Genomic DNA, 21,653 nt, shown 5'->3' with positions numbered 1-21,653 from the left:
GAGTGTAGGAAACTAAGGCACAGCTGGCCTACTGCTGAGGAAGGAAGAGTCTGACTTCTATTTACCCTTTTTGGAGTTCCATAAACAACTACCTGTCACAGCTTTAAGTCAGGGACAGTCATCTTTGTTTCTATGTTTTCTATCACTGTATAATTCTCTATCAGATTTGTCTGTGTTTTCTATTACAGTGTAATTCTCAGATTTATCACCACTTTCTATCTCACATCTGTAGCTTCTCAGTCCACTGCACACAGTCCTGCAAGTGTCCATTACCCTCATCTGAAAAACTTACAGGACTTAATTCTGTAATTCCTGTGTTAAACTAAATTTGTAGGACTGAGTTCTTGTTTTCTGTTACAGTGTAATTCTCAGATTTATCAGCACTTTCCTTCTCAAGTGTGACCATGTTCACAGGGGTTTTTGGATGGGGAAGAGATGAGGATCTGACTCCATGTTTCAGAAGGCCTGATTTATTATTTTATGATATATATTACATTAAAACGATACTAAAAGAATAGAAGAAAGGATTTCATCAGAAGGCAAGCTAAGAATAGAATAGGAAAAAATCATAACAAAAGCTTCTGTCTCAGACAGGGAGTCCAAGCCAGCTGGGCTGTGATTGGCCATTAATTAGAAACAACCCTATGAGACCAATCACAGATCTACCTGTTGCATTCCACAGCAGCAGATAATCAATGTTTACATTTTGTTCCTGAGGCCTCTCAGCTTCTCAGGAGGAAAAATCCTAAGGAAAGGATTTTCCATAAAAGATGTCTGCGACCCTCACATCTGTAACTTCTCAGTCCACCACACACAGTCCTGCAAGTGTCCATAACCCTCATTTGAAAAACTTACAGGACATAATTCAGTAATTATTGTGTTAAACTAAATTTGTGGGACAGAGTTCTGATCTTACAGACATTTGGTTATGAACATGAAACATTTCTTTCATACTTCAGGCAGACACAGGTAGGGCCATTCTGGGTTTCTGGGAGGTGTAGGCAAGGTCCAGGTCACTCCTGCACCCTGGGCTAGATACTGATGCATTAAAGAACAATCCTTGTCTGGGAAGGCTCTACCAGGTAAGTGATTAAAGCAGGGGATGAGGAAAAAAAATCTCACGCGTATGAAAAGACTAACCCACAGATCATGTGCACAAAAAGGTTAGCACAGACAGATGTACACTGCAAATGCCTTGCTTTCTAGGACAGTGATGTAATTAGCTTTTACTGCAGTAATGTGCTGGAGATGTGGTCAGGCATCTACTTTTCCACTCACTAGCTTGACATCTCCTGCTTTTACTCTTGAACTTCTTGTTATTCCATAGCTTAACACCTTGATTATAAGCTGTCCTTTTAAAGTAATCAGCCTTCAAAATTTTTGGTAATTATTTTGAAAGTTTGAGTTTTAAATACTAATGTGCCAAAAGATAAATTTTATAAAACCATATCTGACCAAAATCATCACTTTCACAAAGTAATTGGAAGTCATGCCACACTTTCTGCATATGGACATATAAGAAAGTAGTGGAAATATTTATGGAAATATTTTCTCATCTTCATCATTAAAAAGTTCAATTGCTGGTCTTAAGCATATGACATGTCCAAACTATTTTTCCCAAATTTGTCACATGTTTTTGTGGTTTCCATTTTCATTCAAAGGGGATCAGCAGATTATCACACGAGGAGTGCCTGTGTTACTCCCTTTGGATTGCCACAGTTCCTCACATTTATATATTCATTCAGGTCCAAAGCACTTCCAAAATGCTATATATTACCAGAGAGACATGTCACACACTTCAGAAGGATTTGAGGCTGGTATTTCAAATGTGTATTTTGACTTCCAAAGAGGATAAAACTGTATGTATTAAACATTAGAGATGGAGCAGAACTTGAAAGCCTGAACTGTCTCAAAGCTCATGACTTTTCAAGATTCTGGCATCAGTTAGTTTCTAATAGATTAGTAACTATCTCCAGCCTTGAAGATGTGAGCAAACCAGGGGTTTGTGTGAGATCTTTCAAGAGCCAGGCACTAAACTTCTATATTTAATTTCACCATTTTGGAAAGTTTAGGAAGTTGCTTCTTTTTTTTTCTTTTTTTTTTTTTTTTCACTCCTGAATTCCTTATTTTTAAAGTAATACTGTTTTTATTGAGTAGGAGAATTCAATGATATAAAATGTTTTTATCTCTTTTTTAATTCACTTTGCACATTGAAAAAGTAGTGTCAGATTCCTGTTCTCTGAGAAGATTTTTTCTCTTCAAGTACAAAAATACCCACTGTAATTTTACTTAGATGTGTAGTCTATAGTAAAGAAATAAAATGGGTGTCACAGAGCACATTAACAGTGCATACAAAGTGGTGAGATTTAAATTAAAGAGACTGAAATAGCAGCAAAGGGCTGAACAGGTCTTCAGAGGTTTTCTTCATACTTCTCTAAGTAGGGTTAACAAGGGAATATAGAGACACATTTATTTTGTCTTTTTTGCAATATAAGGACAACTTCATAAGACCCCATATTGTTGTATTTTGCTAACATTTAATAGCTTCATTCCATATATCCATGGGAAACACCAAAATTGCAAAGTTTTAGATTTTTAGCAGCTTTGGTAAACTTCATACTCTCTCCTAACATCTCAGCATCAGTAGCTGTAAACCAATGTCTAAATTTCCATATTATATCAAAACAGTTGTTCAAAATGTTTTGGAGGAAAGTAAATTTCACATTACTTCTGCATTTTTCTGCAGTTCATAGGTGTCAGCAGGGAAGGAAATTCAATACAGAACTGCTGTGTGGCTCCAGTTCTGTATTTCTATTGATAAACTTTATACAGTATTGTCAGAAGAAAACATACGTCACTTAAGAAGTTTATCAGCAAACTATAATCTCAAATAAGCAGGATTTATTAATGAGCCTGCCCTATACTGCAAGATGCCTTTCTGCTGATTTAAAAAAAACTACCCAAACAACCAAACAAAACCCCCCAAAAAACTCCCAAGCCTCCAAACTAAGGATCATATTAACCAGAACAGAAAAATATCAAAGCAATTTCAGCACAATTTTTTTTTTCCTACAATAACTCAATCTCATTTAAAGCAGTATTTTGACACATTTAAAAATAAATAAATCCAAGAAAGTTTAGAAAAGAGAAGCAAAAAAATCTCAAGCATGTGGTGGAGGAAAAAGAACCACTAATGGTGTCTGAAGAAGGATTAAAATAACAAGGTGTGTTTATTTTAGCAAAAAAAAAGACCATGTATAGATGTAAATGTCTACACTAAAAAGGGTGATATACAGAAGAAAAGGATCAATTATTCTCATTAGCTAAAAAAAACAAAAGGGGATGTAGAAGGCTTAGCTGTAGGTGGCATATTTTCAGTTAAACATTTGGACCAAACCAATTTGTCTAAAAACTGATAAGCAAGGTAGGAAAGGGTTGTTGAAAGGCTGTGGTTTAGGCTTAACTTGACATTATTGAGACTAGTTTGCAAATAATGATACATTTTGCAATGAAAATTGGCCAAGGTGTTCTACTAAGCCTGACCTTCACACAGATTATTCACTGTTTGCAGTATCAACAGCTGCTTGAAGAGAGGAGATGGATATTGAAGGGGAGGTTAATATTGGGAAAAAAACAAAACAAACAATGTCAGTACAAGACAGAATTAGTATGGATATTTCAAAATTTCCAGCAGTTCAGCTTGAGGGATCTTTTCTTCTGAATCTGTATCAAATCATATGTATAAAATAATAGAGAGGTCCAGTATCCACAAAGCCCACAAGTATAGTTTATCAGTCACAGCATTAAAATGATAAACTGTTCTCAGCTTTCAAATTATATAAAAGCTGTATTACTAGGATCAGAAACCCTGCTAACATCAGAAGTACCTAATCAACACCAGGCTCCTTATCTGCACTTAATACAGTAAATTATCAGACAATTTGAAGGTGCCCTTGCTGTCAACATTTTCAGTTGCTTGGTTTCCTTGTCAGGTGCACCCAGGTAAAAATATTTTGGTTGTTTGGGATTTTTGGGGTTTTGTTGTTGTATTTTTTTTTCGCTTTTGCTGTTGTTGTTGTTGTTGGGGTTTGGGGGTTTTTTTTTGTTGTTTTTTTTTTTGTTGTTTTTTAAATAATGTTTCAAGTAAACTAGAAAAAATGAAGAATAGGCTGATAATTGACTTGCAGCTTCAAGAAGCTGCTCTAGAAATTTACTTTTATTTCATTGGTTACATGAACCGTACATTAAATATAATTCTATTTCTCTGCATTAGAAAATGTACATCAGCTGCTGTGGATGGATAACAGTTTATGTATACTCTTCAGCATTTGCCTAGCTATAAAGGCTGGAATAATTGTCATCTAATTTGTAGCTCATATTGTTCCATCAGGCAACATAAAGAAGATTTTCAAACTGTAAAGGCAGTACTAAAATCATATAAACACACATTACATGAGACAGGGAAAAAATCTTATGGCTCTCCTACTGATTTTCTCTAGGATACACAAGTGCCTATCTCATAGAAATATCTTTGAAAAACCTATAAAAACACATTCAACTGTTGTTTGTAAAACTCCAAGTCTTAATTTAGACCTTAAGATGTTTTCTGCTGCTGTTTACAATATGCCAATTATACTTCTCTGAGCCACTGGATGATGCAGAGTTGCATGCCTGACAGGGAGACAGCCAGAAGGCAAACCATAATAGGGATCCAAAGTTTGCTAAATGAACCTTAGCAGTGGCGAGTTACTTTTCTAAATTCTCTTTTTCTCACTCTGGGATAAGGAAGGCAAATGAGGATAGCTACTCTAAAAGGCAGCAGGAAGAGTATTGTGAAAACCAGTAACACTTGAGTAAATAAATTTATATAAGCACAGCTGAAAAGGACAACTTAGCAATAGGAATTGATTACACTTTAATGGTAAAGAAAAAGTCTTAAGATGTCTGCTGTCCTCTATTTTGTTTTCTTCCTCCCTACCCTTGTTTTAAAGTCATCAGGATTGATACTGTAGTTGCATATGCAAAGAAAAACACAGGTTTGAGTAGCAACTCATGAAGATTCATTTTCCATTCAAGGTGCCTTACCAAAGAATGCATATTCAATTATTTGTGTTTGTATGCAGTATCACTCCTCACAAGTAGGATGGATTTTCGAGACATTTGCAAATTACTACATATGTATGCAGGCATATTTAAAGAAATGCTTCAATGCAATAGATTTGTCGCTAACAACAGCAACAAAATAGTCAAAATAATGTTGTTTGGACATGGAATGACTGAAACTATTTTATACAGCTTACTTGCTCTTCTTCTTTTGCTGTTCTAATCTTCACCTTTCTCCCCCCTTCTTTACTTTGCTTCTCCTATAGCTTGCTTCTCCTATTCCATCATCCAGCCACCTTACAGGAAGAAAGCCAATAGTGAACTTAGAGTGCACCTTCCCATTCCTTTGCCCTCAGACACATTTCTGCCTTCTCCTCTCATCTCTTGCCTCCGTTATCTCCAGAACACTTCTCAAACAGCCCTTCCTTTGTTGGAAGCTCTGGAGATGGATGGTTCATATAAGAAGCGACAGGAAATTGTGTGAAACAGCCATCACCATGTTTCTAAAGGTGACAGGTCTCCTGCACCAAGATCTGCCTTCAAGAAAGAACCTAAGAAAAATCTGTTTGTGCCCTGATGGAGCAGTGACTACAATCAGCATACAGTGATAATGACAAAATTTACTGCAGCATTGTTAAAGATGAACCAACACTCTGGTTGCACTCCTGCCTCCAATTCCCAGCAAGGCTATTTCATCACCTCTGCCAAGAATGAAACTTCCCCAGTTCGGGATTTTGTCTCAGATTTATTCACCAGTTTGACATTCATACACCTCTGATGATCCAAAGAAACTGAAAATAGATGTGACCATGTTCACAGGGGTCTCAGGTTGAGGGAAGAGACGAGGATCTGACTCCATGTTTCACAAGTCTTGATTTATTTTTTTATGATATATATTACATTAAAACCATACTAAAAGAATAGAAGAAAGGATTTCATCAGAAGGCTAGCTAAGAATAAAATAAGAAAGAATGATAACAAAGGTTTGTGACTTGGACTCTCTGTCCAAGCCAGCTGGGCTGTGATTGGCCATGAATTACAAACATCCAACATGGGCCAATCACAGATCCCCCTGTTGCATTCCACAGCAGCAGATAATCAATGTTTACATTTTGTTCCTGAGGCCTCTCAGCTTCTCAGGAGGAAAACTTCTAAGGAAAGGATTTTCCATAAAAGATATCTGCGACAAATGGATAACCTCTAAATTGTTAAACTCCTCTTCTTCTTAGTTGGGAAAACTGATTTTAAAGTGAGGACAAGAAAATTTCATCAAGAAAACAGAAAATTAAGAGGCTGGCTATATTTGTCTTCTCTGAGCTGCCACTGAAACTCCCCCTGATAAATATGTTGTTTATAGATAATTAGTCATCTGACAGATACTTTTATAAGTAGCCAGTAAACCTGTACTGTAGGTAATTGCTCATCCATAATAGTTTGGTATGTCTAAACAGATGAAGCAAGGAGTATTGTAAACTGTAAAAAAAAGGTAAATTTCATCCTTATAATGCTTAATACACATTTAAAAGACTTGATTTGTAATTAATCATGGCAGTAATGACAAAGTGACAGTAGGTGGAATGCACCAAAGTAAATGTCTTGTAAAGTAAATATCTTGTTAGTGGCATATTTCTATATAGAAAGAAGAAAATAAATACATACACACATTCTAAACATGAAGCAGAACTAAGTTCAACACCTGCTTCAGAGAAATGTGTTTTCTACATGTTGGCATTATGGAAACACAAATACAGTGGGCAGTAATCAGTTTTCTGTATCACTTTTCTTTCCCAGAGACAGACTGATGATGTTATAGACATCCATGCTCAGAAGGATGAATTTTCAATCAAAGTATAAATAGGAGCATTAAAATTTAGATACAGTTGGTATATCTGGCCATAATCTTTTCTGTGAGGAAGTCACATAACAGTTGACTGCTACTGGAATGCAAAAGTCAGTGCACCAGAAGCTCAGAAGCTCTTTTTTTTTTGTTTTGTTTTGTTTTTAGATTTCCTTACTAGGTATAGTTAAGGAGTGCAGCAGCACTTCTCCATACAGAATTTCATTTCTCCATACAGAATTTCAGGTGTGTCAACCCTCAAGAGCTAAGGAGACCCAGATATGTATCTCCCTATCCTTCATCTAAGTAGAAGAGGAACCCAGAATGCATTGCATTATACTGTAAAATGTTCCAAGGCTGTTTTTATCTATCAGAAGTACACTACTTGAGTAATAAAACCAAACAGTTCTTCAGGTTTCAAGTTTCTCTCATTTTATCTTACTGCATCTTTAGAAAAAAGATACCACCAAATAGCAACATAGTCTCATTAAAAAAATAAAAATTGAAAAGCCCATTTTAGCCCTCCAAGTATTTTTTACAGCTTCTTTTCCAAATTCTGTCCAATTCTCAACAACTTTAGTGAACTGTATTCCCTGATATATTTTAGCACATTAACTGTGGTCTCTCTAGCGCTTCTTCCTACTCATACACTTATTTATTCTTTTTTTCTCCCCTACCTGCCAAAACTGCCAAGAGAAGTTATTTGAGTAGATTGATGGTCTAACTGAGGTACACCTGAAATTTTATATGAAAGAGGTTTTAGTATTTACAAGCCTTCCATTTTCTCTACAAGCCCTCTGTCTTTGCACGAGACCATGCCCATAGTTGAAGATGCAGTTTATCATCATGGCTACAGCTGCAAAGAGTTACTCCTGGAGTTAAGTTTCTTCCACAGAACCTCCCTGACACCACCAAACAGACTCTTTTTGTTACCACACAACAGAAAAGGCTACAGAAATGTCTCCAAAGGCTTTCAAACTCCAATGGTTTAATGCTTCCTTACAAGTCAGCTATGTTTTAATACAAAACATGTTGAGTATTATTGCACAACTCTAACTCAGAATTGCACTGGAACTAGTGTCAGTGAAGACCTGGGCTAAGACCATATGGTCTGTGGTGTATTTTATAATGTTTGCATAACACAGACGTGGTTGGTAGATGCTGGCCAGGGCCCAGCACAGTGTGATAAGTTGTGCCTCTTTGGACTAGCCACAGAATATTTTTCATTTTCAAATATCTTATCACTTCAACAGGATCTTGTAGTTGTTTGGAAGCGAAGTTCCAGGCCTTTGGAGGTGAGGAATTCTTTAGGTACCTGCCCATATTTGCTTACATGCCATGTGGACTGTACTCTTATGTGGTGTGGGTCATATTTTTAAATTACTTTTTCATGTTGGGAATATTGCTTGGGTTTTGTGTAAACATATCAAAATTAGTATTGTAACTACACAATAATGTTCAAGATACTGAGAAGTTGTTATAACAAGGGAGAGAAGATCACAGAAGTTAGCAACAGTGACATTCTGTATTTCCTCCACAAAAACTTCTCAAAGTATTTTTTAATTGAGACAGTACTGAAAGTACACTAATGGTTTCAGTGCAGAGCCCAAACACCAGACTAAGCTTGAAGTCAATATTTTAAAATACAAATTTATCAGGCAAAACATCACTAACAACTACAGAGAACAGCAAAAGCCAACAGCAATCTTTAACATGTACAGCAAAACACCCAAGCATGGTGCAGACCAAATAAATATTGAGAGCAGATGAACAAACATCGTGACCTGAAATCATTAACAGACAAAAATGCCTTCTTATGTGTTCTGTCAATCTATTATTATCAAACCCTTCGAACCAGAGTGCCCAAAAGGACTGTCATGGTCTAACCCCAGCCAGCAGCTAAGCCCTACACAGCCCCTGGATCACTCCCCTGCCCCCAAAAGGATTGGAGGGAGAGGGAGGTAGGGATGTGAAGGAAAGATTTAGAAGAGTGAGAAGTGAGAAAACTCATGGTTTTAGAAAACAGTAGCTTAATAGTTCAAATGAAATAGTAATAATAGTAAATTGTAGTGAAAAGGAAAATAAGACAAACCAAGCAAACAGACAATTTCTCACCACTAAGAACAACCTGATGCCCAGCTAGTCCCCCATCAGTGTCTCCCCAGCCACCCTTCCCCTTTGTTTTAAATCCTGAATGACACTGTATGGTCTTGACTGTCCCTTGAGCCAGCTGCCCCATCTGCTTCCCTTTCCCAATGTCTTCTGCACCCCCAGACTTCTTAATACCAGGGTGAGGTGAAATGACTCTTGTTCAACCACAGCTCAGCAATAACAAAAACATCCCTTAATTATCAACCCTGTGTTCAGCACAAATCCAAACACAGCCCCACAGCAGCTACTCTTAAGGATATTAACTATCTACCAGCCAAAACCAGCACAATTGCATACCCTGAAATTTTGATGAAAGTAATGAAAAGTGTCATCTTGAAAATGTCAGAGACTAATTCTTTATACACAATATAAAGGTACATAATTAATATGCAGATGGAAGTAGGCACCGAATTAAAAAAAAACATAGAAGGTATGGGCATATGGAGACCTTTTGGCCTTGCTTTTGTGTGTGTGTGTGTGTGTGTGTGTGTGTTTCTAGCAGTAATTAGATAAAATTACTATATTTTACAGCAATGTCATAAGGATAATCTTAGCCAATTGGTTTGTAAGCAAATAATCAGAATCACAGAATCAACTAGGTTGAAACAAATTTTTGAGATCATCAAGTCCAAGCTATCACCACCTAGCACACCCTGTGTAACTGGAACTGGCACATCCAGACTTTCCTTAAACACCTCCAGGGGCAGTGACCTCACCACCTCCCTGGGCAGCCCATTCCAATGCCCAACCACCCTTTTTGTGAAGAAATTCCTCCCAATGTCCAACCTAAACCTCTCCTGGTGCATCTCATGGCTGTGTCCTCTTGTCCTGTTGCTGGTTGCCTGGGAGAAGAAACTGACCCTCAGCAGCCCTCACTGCAGCCTCCTTTCAGGGAGGTGTAGAGGGTGCTAAGGTCTCCCCTGAGCATTTCAGCCTTTTTCTTCCTCAGATTATATAATCACAGTGCACTGTGACAGACTCTACTGTTTCAGCATGGTTCGTGAGGCAATCCAAAAGGTCTCACTTCATCCTCTATTCTACCACCTCTATTCTACCTTGATACAGCAAAGACAACATGGCCTATATTAGTCCATAATGCTGTCAGGTGACAGCAAAAGTTGGTGAGAAATGTCTCCTAAAATTGAGAACTGGACTCTATGATTCTTAATTTCTTTTTCATGGTCATTTCACACTTATTTCGCTGAGATGGGTATCATAGCAGGACTGCATGGTATCCTTACAAATTACCATCAAAATTGACCCCAAAAAAGAAAAATCATAGTGGACTAAAAAACTGGAAAACACAGTCTAATACTACAGCTATTGAGGACATGACCATTCATGGCATTAGACATTAATTTCCCATAGACGTGCTTTAATTGTGCATCCTCAGCTTTGTTTTTATTTCATTTCCTGATTCTATTGTCTGAATTGCAAAAGCACTGAGGTAAAATATAACACTAAACTCGTACACTACATTAATTATTGAACTCTGAAACTACACTAAAGCTGGCAAAAAATGTCGGTAAATAAATAAAAAATTGTCTTCAGGATAAGACACAATTGAGAAGTAGGTGCAGGTCAGGCACTGTCCTAGAAAAAATATAAGAAAGGAAAATATTATTTTTTATTTCACTAAAAGATTACACAATCCTTTCTCATCACAGGGTATTGCTGAGACAAAAGATAACAGTGGCTTGTATTGCCTAAAAGTGTATCAAACACGTACACATATGGAGTAGGTTAAGGCTGGGCAGGCAACCTCCATTTTAACTCCTCATAAATCTGAGATTGGTGACTTTGCAGCCTGAGGAATGTGCTTTTAACAGCCCAGCACATGTATGTGCATGCAGGTTATTTATGTAATCTATATAATCTCCAGTTCCAACATAAGCCTTGTACTCTCAGGCATTTACAAGAAGTTGAGCAATATGTAACATTTTATACAGAGGTGTTTGGAGAACTCCAGGGAATTCCTGAGCATGCATGCATGTGGATTTCTGTATATACACACACACGCACACAGGTAGATGTTTTTTAAATCACAAACCATTAAGCTACATTTAGTAAGATAATTAAAATTTTATCAATAGTCAAGCCACAGTTATTAGAAATAAAATTTAACAGTCAAACTTTTTCCATTTCTTGAATTACCCAGAATATATTTCTTGTTATACTACTAAAATCAGAGATCCCTGGTTTTGTCAGATGCATAAGTGACAATTTTATCTTGTAAAAGCCTGATTGTTGTTTTCCTAAAAAACACCCTTGAAATTGAAGTTCACCTCTCATAATGAATCACAAGATTTGATTTTATATCATCAGTCATCTAATTGTCATTTACCTGTTCAGTTCTGAGGCTATGTTTAAAATGTCAAACAGCAATAATGAGCAGGACCACTGCTTCAGGGCACTAGGCAGAGCAGCTAAAGGTCAGTTTAGATTATAGATTGTTCCATGGTTCACCATGTTTTTGCACATACATACACACACACAAATGCAGTTTATAAAATTCATAGCAGAATTTTAGACAAGTCCTGAACTTCTTAAAAGAAGCCTTCAGAGACTGAAACTGGTGCATTTTTTCATAGGTAGGTTTGAATGACAAATATATAAACTCCTATAATTTTAAATTATACTACACATTGCCATTTAAAGTGTGGTACTATACCTCACTGTAAATGAAAAAGTACAGAGTTTAATTTGAGGAGCTCAGAAGTTATAACAACTTATATTGATCTGAAAAGAATGGTATTTTGGGGCATCCTTTGTACATTTGATATGTTTTTCCTGCCTGTACCCCTATGGAAATTAAGGGTGTTTTCCATGAGGTCCTCACCAACCCAGTTTTATCTTTGCCCCATTTTATCTCAGAGTAGTTGCAGGTAATCCACCTCTATAGCAATTGTTTTGGTTTTTTTTTTAGTATTGAGGTAAAAATCAATTTAAAAGCACTGAAGTCATTCATTAATTTAGAAGTAAACTAACTTCTAGAATACAGAAAGAAAACTCTTCCCATAATAATAATCCAAGAGAGCCCATTTGCCCATCTTGTCAGGTGTCATATTCTTGTTTTGTACCTTCTAGAAGACATAGAACATATTTGCAGAAAGTGCTATTTTCCACAGCTGATTTGCAAGTTCAGATCCAAAAAAAGAAAGCAAAGGTCCATTTGACATATATTGCTATTAATAATCATCCTATGCTACAATAATATTTTGGGTTGGGATCAAATATTTTCTAACCTAATTGATATTTTGTAATCTAATCTATGATTTTCCTTTTCCTAACCCAGGAAGAAAAATTTTCTTTAACAGCTTTCATCTAAGATTCATAGAAAGACAATGCACAGATCCTGAAAATCAAAGTGTTGCACCAATATGACAGAGGCTTGGATGGTGTTGGAGGTGAAATCTAGGCCTTGCTTCAGACTGATCTGTAGATACACACATCTTGTTTCATCTCCCTGCGTTCTCTTTATGGCCACAAGACAGGAGGAAAAGGACTTCATTTCATTTCATTTCATTTCATTTCATTTCACCACAGAACTAATACCTCAAATAAAGATGGCTCATGGCATGGTATAGACCTAATTTTTTCCACTGATTCTACAGGAAGTTTTAGGCAACCACTTTCATTCTAGAAATCTCAGCTGATGCAAAATCTATTTAATCAAGAAGGACAAATAAGTCAAAATATGGATACAGATATTTTGTGCAAGTTCTCTCCATCAATTATAAAATAAAATTGGAATATAAACAAGCAGCAGTGGGAATACCAGTGGCAATGATTTTCCCATTTGAGTCCCAGATACCTTGTTATGAACTCAACTATTTTTTTTTAAAAACTCTCAAGGTATAAACATTACATAATCCACATGCTCTTTCTGTCTGGATTCCTCTATAAAAAGTGGCTTACAAAAAGTGTAGGTGAAAATTTTTAGACAGTTGAAATTATACACTGCATCATTGGTAAGAGCTATTTAACTTATATGGATTAAGGGCAGAAACTTAAAAGTTATTTTCAGATGGGCAAAAACATATTCTAATAACATTTGGTGTGGCTTTTATAGTTTGTAAAGTGAGGTGTCTGTCAGACAAAAATCTGGCTTATCATGACAGATCTCACTTCAACAGTAGGACATTTACTGTCAGCTGGGAGATGCCAGAGCAGTGTTAACCCCATGGTACCAAAGTGACAGCAAGGCAGCTTGTCCTGTTTGGGTTATCTGATGGGTTAACATACAACAGATAAGCTCTTGTGGGGAATGAGATACCATGTGACAGTGTTCACAGGGGTCTCAGGTTGAGGGAAGAGACGAGGATCTGACTCCATGTTTCAGAAGGCTTGATTTATTATTTTATCATATATATTACATTAAAACTATACTAAAAGAATAGAAGAAAAGGTTTCCTCAGAAGGCTAGCTAAGAATAGAATAGGAAGGAATGATAACAAAGGTTTGTGGCTCGGCTCTCTGTCTGAGCCAGTTGGGCTGTGATTGGCCATTAATTAGAAACATCCAACATGGGCCAATCACAGATCCACCTGTTGCATTGCACAGCAGCAGATAATCAATGTTTATATTTTGTTCCTGAGGCCTCTCAGCTTCTCAGGAGGAAAAATCCTAAGGAAAGGATTTTTCATAAAAGATGTCTGTGACAATACCCTGCTACCCTTTTGAACGAATCTAAGAGGAGATTGTTCATGCAGCAGCCCTTGGATGGTTCAGGACAGGACAGGATGTGAAAAATGTGATTTACACTGTAGCCAGGGAGAATGGTCCTTCCTGGTCCTTCTTTCTTGGGGTCTGTGGCAAAAAGTACCCAGGAAAATTTGAGAGCAGCACCCAGGGTTCTGGAGTTGGGGGTACAAGGGATGCTGAATGACACTGCCACAGTCTGCCATAACTACCAGGGAGAAAGTGTATGGACTGCCCCAGATAAACCAGTTGTAAGCTCTTGATGCAGCAACCAGCTGGCACCACACCAGCCCTCCTGCCCTGGAAGGGCTCTGAGATGGATAAAAACCAGCCATGGACTGAATGAACTTGTGGTGTTGTGACGTCCCCAGGAAGAGGTGAGAGATGAGAATTTGACTCCATGTTCTCAGAAGGCTGCTTTGTTATTTTATGATATTATATTAAAAGAAATGCTATACTAAAATTATACAGAAATTTATAAATATATATATAATTTCTGTATTATATATTATAATACAGAAATTATAAAGAAAGAGAAGGGATACATCAGAAGGCTTCACAAGAATGGTAATGAAAGCTCGTGACTTACTCCTCAGATTCCGATACAGCTGATGGTGATTGGTCATTAATTGAAAACAATTCACATGTTTGGATAAACAATCTCCAGACCCCATTCCAGAGCAGCAAAACATGGAGAGGCTGAGGCTTCTCATCTTGCCAGGAGAAGAAATCCTGGCAAAGGGATTTTTCAGAAAATATCATGGTGACATGAACTCAAGAGACATTTTGGAGGGAAAGCTATTGACTGTGGAAATGTTACCTGTGATTGTGTCTATATGTATATATAAATATAGCTAGAAGGTATAGGATTTGGGCATGAAACAAATAGTGTAGAATAAGGGGTGGGTAATGTCGTGATTCTGGCCACTATGGGGTTATTTTTTGCAGTAGCCAGAAGGGATATGCTTAGGCACAGAGGGTATTTTACACAACATCTGGTCATTTTTTGGGGACAGGTGGTTGAGCATGATGAAAGTAGAAGTTGGGCAACATCAGTTCCCCCTGGTATGGATACTGTAGCTGTTGTTGTTGGTTTGCTTATTCCACTGCTCTTTCCAGTAAACTGTTCTTATTTCAAGCTGTAATCTTTGACTTTTGTGCCTTCAATTCTCCTCCCCAGGCCTCTGCAGGGCAGAGGGAAAGGGGATGAGCAAGCAGCACCTGGTTTGGAGTGCTTTGGTGCAAACATAAATTGGGGAATACCATTCCTAAACCACAACAGTTATCTAACCTTGCACTGTATTCTGTCATATTTTACAAGTATCATACACCTGCAATTAACAACAACAACAAAAAAAAATTTTAAAAATCACAGAACAAATCAGTGCTTTCAAGAAAGAAAAAGCCTCAAGTTCTCAAGTTTTTCTGAAATGTATTTTAGTAATTTTAACAAATTACATTGTTACATCATTTAAAGGCTTATTTCAGCAAGACGCAATTAACTCACTGATGACTTACCTGGTTTTGCAAAAAACTAATTACAGCTGATAAATTCTGAGAACCCTTTCACTTATGAATGAATAATATACCCATTAAAAAAAAAAAAAGAATAAATGCTTATCTTTCTGTTTTTATGCTGTTTATTAGTGGGTTTGTTGAGGTTCTTTTTTGGGTCTGGGTTTTTAAAATATTCTTCAAGCTCCCAAGCTAGAATAAAATAAGTGTCAGTTTCTGCTACCTGCAGTGGTGGTGCTACATCACGAGCACAAAGCCATCACACTGCCTGACACCATTCATAACAAGGGTAGTCTGTGCTGAGGGGCCCTAGAGTGAATCTGAGGGTTGTGTCAGGCCTGCATTAACCTACACTGACAACTGCATGTAGAAAGCTGGGGAAATATCTGATTATACCTGGCTCAGCCACAGACAGAGCCACATTGCTCAGGCATTAGCTTTTATAAATAATTAAACCTGTAAAAATTGTTCTTTATTACCCCCAAAAATATTTAATTTAGTATCCTTTCTGAAATTGCACACTATAATATGTTGCCTTCAAAACAGCTGAAGAAACAAAAAAATATACTATTCCCATTCACGTTCCAAAAAAGCAATGGGATGCTCTGCTCACCCCAGATTTCCTGAGCATAAGCCATTCTTCATTTAAACTAACCTTAAGAAATTATTATGGGGAAATACTACTACCCTTCTGAATAATAATAAATGAAAACGTTATGTTTCAGCATAGACTACTTTTTGTTCTTGATAAATATGCAGCATTAGCAACTACAAAGTCATTACATGTTTTATTGTTTATGAAAGCTCAGGATCGAAGGCAGTCTCAAAATGACAAAGGAATCTGTTGAAAACCTTTCAAAAAACAAAAGTAGTGCCAGGTGCTTCTATCCATCATGTAACTGATAAGGATGGTATTGTAACCACTGACCCAGTTGCTAAATTAGTCTTTAGAGTAAAATGCATTTATAATCAGTTAGAAACCAAATTCTATAAGGGGAATTAATTATCCTTTATTAAGAAAGGATTGATGCCTTGACTCTTCATTTCTGGAGCCTTTTCTTTTTTATCAAGGCTATTGCTTTTCACATGCAGGTTTATGTGAGCATTTTCATCCTGGAATAGTATTTTTCAAAAATGTATAAACATTAGCAGTCCACAGAACAATGCACCACCTAAAGAGCAAGACTGGTTGAGCTGCACCCATCTGAGAGGAGAACAGACCAAGCAACTCCCTTAAATGACTAAACACCCAAAAGAATCTCTCATTTTTGCCCATTTCAGAAGTGCCTCAGCCCAAATCCCAGTGGCTTAATTATGAGGCAAAGCTGATTCCAAAGCCTGGCTGTACTTTTGGTTACCTCCAAGCCCTGTAATTCCCTTTCAAGGGAATTTCAAATTCAAGCCAATTCCAAGGGTGCAGGTCTGACCCCAGCAAGCCCATGGCCAGACTGTGGCTGGAGCTCACTGCAGCTGGGTCCCACCAGCCTGTCAGCCCCCATCTCCTGTCCTTCTGTCCTGGTTTAGGGCAAATTTGGGAGAAAACCTCCAAAAGGGGGCCCCTCCAGAAAGCAAACCCACATGGCCTCTCCCCCCAGCCACTTCGGGAAGGATTCCTAGGAGAGAAGTGGAAAGAGCCTGTTTATTTAACAGGCACAGCACCCCCAGTACACAGAATGAACAATACCAGATGACACTGCTCATTCACCGCTCTGAAAAAGATGCAAATTCAGAAAGTCTCTCTTGGGGATGGTCGCTCTGTTCTCAGTCCCTCCGGCGCTGGGGCAGCTGCTGCCCAGAGTAGGCCCCGCTAGGCCACAAGGTGCAAATCTCGGTGTTCCCAGGTCCCAGTCTGGAGCAGTTTCAAGTTGGATCAAAAAAGGAAAGGAGAAACAGTCCAGGAAGAAATTTGGACTGTTTAGCTAAACTAGCTAATGAGCAGAAGCAAGAGCAAGCAGAAGCAAAGCAGAAGCAACAGCGAGAGAGCAAAGCGAAAAGCAGCAGCAAAAAGCAAAAGCAGCACTGGGTACTGCCCCGTCTCTGTGTCCCGCCAACCCAAACAAAACTTTCACTCTTCAGAGCCAGTCTTAAAGGCACAGAACATAATATTCAGCATAAACAGAACACATGAATGGGGATACAAGCATCATAACGCCACCCTAGGACAGCTTCTAGCCAGGTCTTTCCTTGCTGTGGATCCATGAGGTAACCTGGGATATGTGTCTGGGTGGAGCAGTGTGCCAACTCCTGGCCCTGGAAATCCACAGCATGCAGTTTTTCCAGGTTGCACCAGGGATGAGGCTAAAGCAGGGTGAGTTTCTCCCCCCAGTGCAGTTCCAGACTGTGAAAGCAGTCTGCTGTACTGGGACCTGATTTCAGGGGCATTTCTGAATTTTATCCAGCAGCTATTTAATAACATACGAAAGCAGTTCTGAAAGAGCCTATTTCTCAAAATCAAACCTGTAGTTTGTGGCCAAGATCTTCCTTTTGCCAACTCAGAAAGTCATCTTCTGCCTAATGCCTCTCTTGGCCTCACAAGCACTGCACTGCTTCCTTGTTGGGAAGGATGAAAATTAAGGAAGCCTCACAGATATGTATGTTTAGCAGAATGATTTTTGAATGTAGAATCTGAAGAAGGAAGAGAAATGAAAGTAGAAAGCAAGTTTTGATATAGAAGAAAAGAATTGCTGAGCCAGTTTTACTGGATAACCAAGGAGGCAAAGGGTGTGTTACTTAGAAGGGGTTTTTATGGCTTAGAGCAAAAGATAAACCCACCCCAAACAAGATGTTTTTACCAAGCAGAGAGGTAGCACAGGCAAGCAAGTCAGCAGATGTTGCAAGTAGAAAAAAGGTCTCAGAATTTTCCACTGCAAGAAACCTGAAAAAAAACTTCTAGCTTAAATTGTAATGTACTAACTTGTAGTGATTGGAGAACAGTAACATGAATATGGTAATTACAGTAGTTATGATAGGCTATAGATAATAGTTAAGGGATAGATTGGTTCTTCTGTATTAAGATGCTCAGCAAAGAAAATTAAAGGGTCTCCAGGCCTGCCTGCAGCTGGAGCTGAGAGCTGTAGGCACAGGCTCTGTCCCCCATGACCCTGGACTGCTGCAAAGCCTTGGATGTAATAAACTCCATTTTGGAGAGCCACCTGGAGTCCTGCATCCCTCTTTTCAGCTCCTACACTTGCTGAGGACAAGGTAGCTTCTGCAGTAACAAGCACTCACTGCTTAGCAGCTGGCAATGTCCCCCAGGGCAGGTGAAAATCTCACCTGTGAATGTCATGCCTGGAAGAATGAGCCAAGACCCCAACAAAGAAATGCAAAACTTCTCGGGGAGAACCTTCCCCCAGCAAAGTCTAAAGAATTACTCTGTACAACATCAGCGTATTCTGATCAAAGTAGTCCTGAATCTGCACTTCTTCTTATAGAAATAGTTTAATTATTTCCTGTGTTAAAATCTCCCCATGAATGAAAAGTGAAGAATCAGGGCAAAATGACTCCAGGAATATACAAATCCAGCAGCTGAATCCAACAGAAAAAATGTTTTCATAAACCTGTCAGCACCAGCCTGCAAATTGTTGTTTAAATGTTAGGATATACAGGAGTTACTTTGCTGCTTCTCCACTTTCTTTGTAAAATAAGTCCACAAATAATCTCCACTGTGATGCTTAAAAGCAGTTTATCTCCCACCCATATACTAGTTCTTTGATAGCATTTTGTCACACCCTTCAAAAAGGCTGTTTGTGCTTGATATATGCAAATCCTAAATTGTTGGCTTCATTCATGTCACCTGCTTGGGGAAGTGTATGAAGTGTTGCATTCAAAAATGGAATACAGGCATACATTTTCAGCAGCTGACTAGAATAGAAAGAGACCAAAATTACTTTCTTACACAATATTCTACAAACACTAAGCAGTATTAAGTCCTGATGTTCTCCTTGTTGGGAAGTACATTTTACTGAAGTATTAACTAACAACAACAGCTGGATCATTTCAAGTCAAGTGTTTGTATAAAGAAGTTACACAGGTATGCTGAGAACATAACTATCTCCATTTATTCTGCTTTTAGGGAGTCTCATAGCACCCCAGTGATTTCTTTGAAGCATAAGGAAAAAACAGTAACTACTACATACTTCAATAAGTAACACAGGATTTCACATTTGGACATAATATATTGGTAAAAATATTGTATGCCAATACATGCACATTAAAGGATAAAACATCTATTGTAAATTTTAATACATATGTATATTTCATTCTAAAATGTAGAATTAAAAAGAAGTCAATACCAGAAACAGTTCCTAACTCTTCACACTCAGGATTTTTGCTGTTCTTTCAGTGTACAGTGTTCTGTGTATCCTCTGTCCTTTTCCACAGTTTAGCTCAGAAAAATATATTATAGCTGAATTGAAACAGAAATATAGCTTCATTAATATTTACTATCCAACTGTAAACTTAATTCTTTTGTAGAAGTGCGTTTTGGTTTTCCCTTAGTTTGTTTCAAATACTGGCATTCAAGTATTCTTTACCTGTCAAAGGGGTAGAAAATACATCTTGCAGAGAGGTTGCTACATTTGCATGAAATGCAACACTGAAAATATGAAATAGACTTCAGAATCCTACAACCCCAAAACAGCAAAGGATAATTCAAAACTTAGTTGTCCAAGGAGAAAACATCACAATATTGTTGAATAGGATAAATGTCACAAAAGGGTGTAAAATTTTCAAGTGAGCAAGTTCATTCCATCACAATATACAACTATAAAAATCTGGGAATTAATTATTTGCAAAGACATTAATCTCTGTGACATACATTACAGATAAATCTTTAGACCTATGAAACCTGTGAAGTTGCCAATGCAGCAAGCAGTTTCCTGCATATGGACACTAAAACATACCAGCTAGCTTTAGTTGTGTCATTCTTTAGAGCAAGGAGGGATCTCAAAACAGATTCGGGTGTGCTTTTACTCTACAATTTTTGGTTATTGACTAGCCCTCTGTCTCATAGCAGCCTGTATTCTTCCAGGGGAAATCAGGTCCTGGCCACATGCTGCTCAACATTCAGAGCACTGAAAATGGAACTGCAAAAGTGGAAATGTAAGTTGCTGTACTCAGTGATCTCCAGTGACAGCTGACCCAGAATTCCTTGGGTGCCTTTTGTTTCAATATCTGGTGACATAAAAGATCATCACATCCTGTCTCCATCAGCATCTTGATTCTGTGTGTGTTAGGAAGAGCCACTGGCAGAAACCCAGCACACTGCAGGTGGATGAATTATCTTCAAAACTCACCTCCACACAAGTGGTACTTGACTCTGTTCGTATACCATATTTAAAATGTAATTAAAATCATGACACACCATCAAGCCCAATTACAAGAGGGTTTTTAACTTGTCAGACCACAAACCCAACAGGCAAACTTGGCAACTTGGTGTAGGGCACAACTCTCTGTTAAATTCTGGTTTACACAAGTGGACATCTGTTTGCTTTTTCCCAGGGTGCACATAACAAGGAAGATACTGCATTCCTGAGCAGTGTATTGGAGAAGTTTGCACAGGCCTTAAGCTGTTCCAAAGGTATCATAAGCCCCCTGCACTTGCACTCTGTTTTTCTGCACCTTTTTATGTGTGTCAACACAAGATAGGTTTGCACACAGAGAGTTGAGCACCGCGGTGACTTGGGGAGTTTGGTGCATCACTAGATGCCTTACTCTGAGAAAATCCTGATCTGCTTGCCAAGGCTGCCCTTCTGGATACCAGGAGAGCATTCACAAATAAAATAAAGAATTCATAGAGCAGACTGCAGGTACTGAGAGATTGGAACCTCTGGCAGGACAAAATTGGCAGCTTTCTTGCCACAGCAGAGCTACCCTGAAAAATCAAACACACACAAAAAGCTACATCACTGAAAATGTCACACTCAATATGTTTGATCATGGACTGCAAATTAACAATAATGCTTCTGGATTCCTACATAAACAAATCTAAACCCCTTCTTAACAAGAACAGGCACAATACTCCAGAAGGGAGGTGTATGTAGGAAACAAAAGTGAAGCAAGACTTATATTCATGCTTAGAAGAGCCACATAATATTAAAGACTTAGCAAGTGCTACAGTCAGTGTGTTGTCACATATTTGTGGTAAACTAACATGGGAAGAAATAGCAGCAATTTATCTTTAATTATACAAAAAAAAAGAATATAACCTGCCTAAAAGCAGAGTCACTGTAGTAAACTTCAACAAAAGCAAAACAAGACAAACAAAAAAACCAAACACACAAAAAACCCTAAAAACAAAACAAAACAAAAAAAACCAAACCAAAAACCAAAACAAAACCCAGAAATG

This window comes from Agelaius tricolor, unplaced genomic scaffold (genome assembly GCF_023055355.1).
Source record: "Agelaius tricolor isolate 1412-34295 unplaced genomic scaffold, bAgeTri1.0.p SCAF_47, whole genome shotgun sequence".
NCBI lineage: Eukaryota > Metazoa > Chordata > Aves > Passeriformes > Icteridae > Agelaius > Agelaius tricolor.
This window is presented reverse-complemented; position numbering follows the sequence as displayed.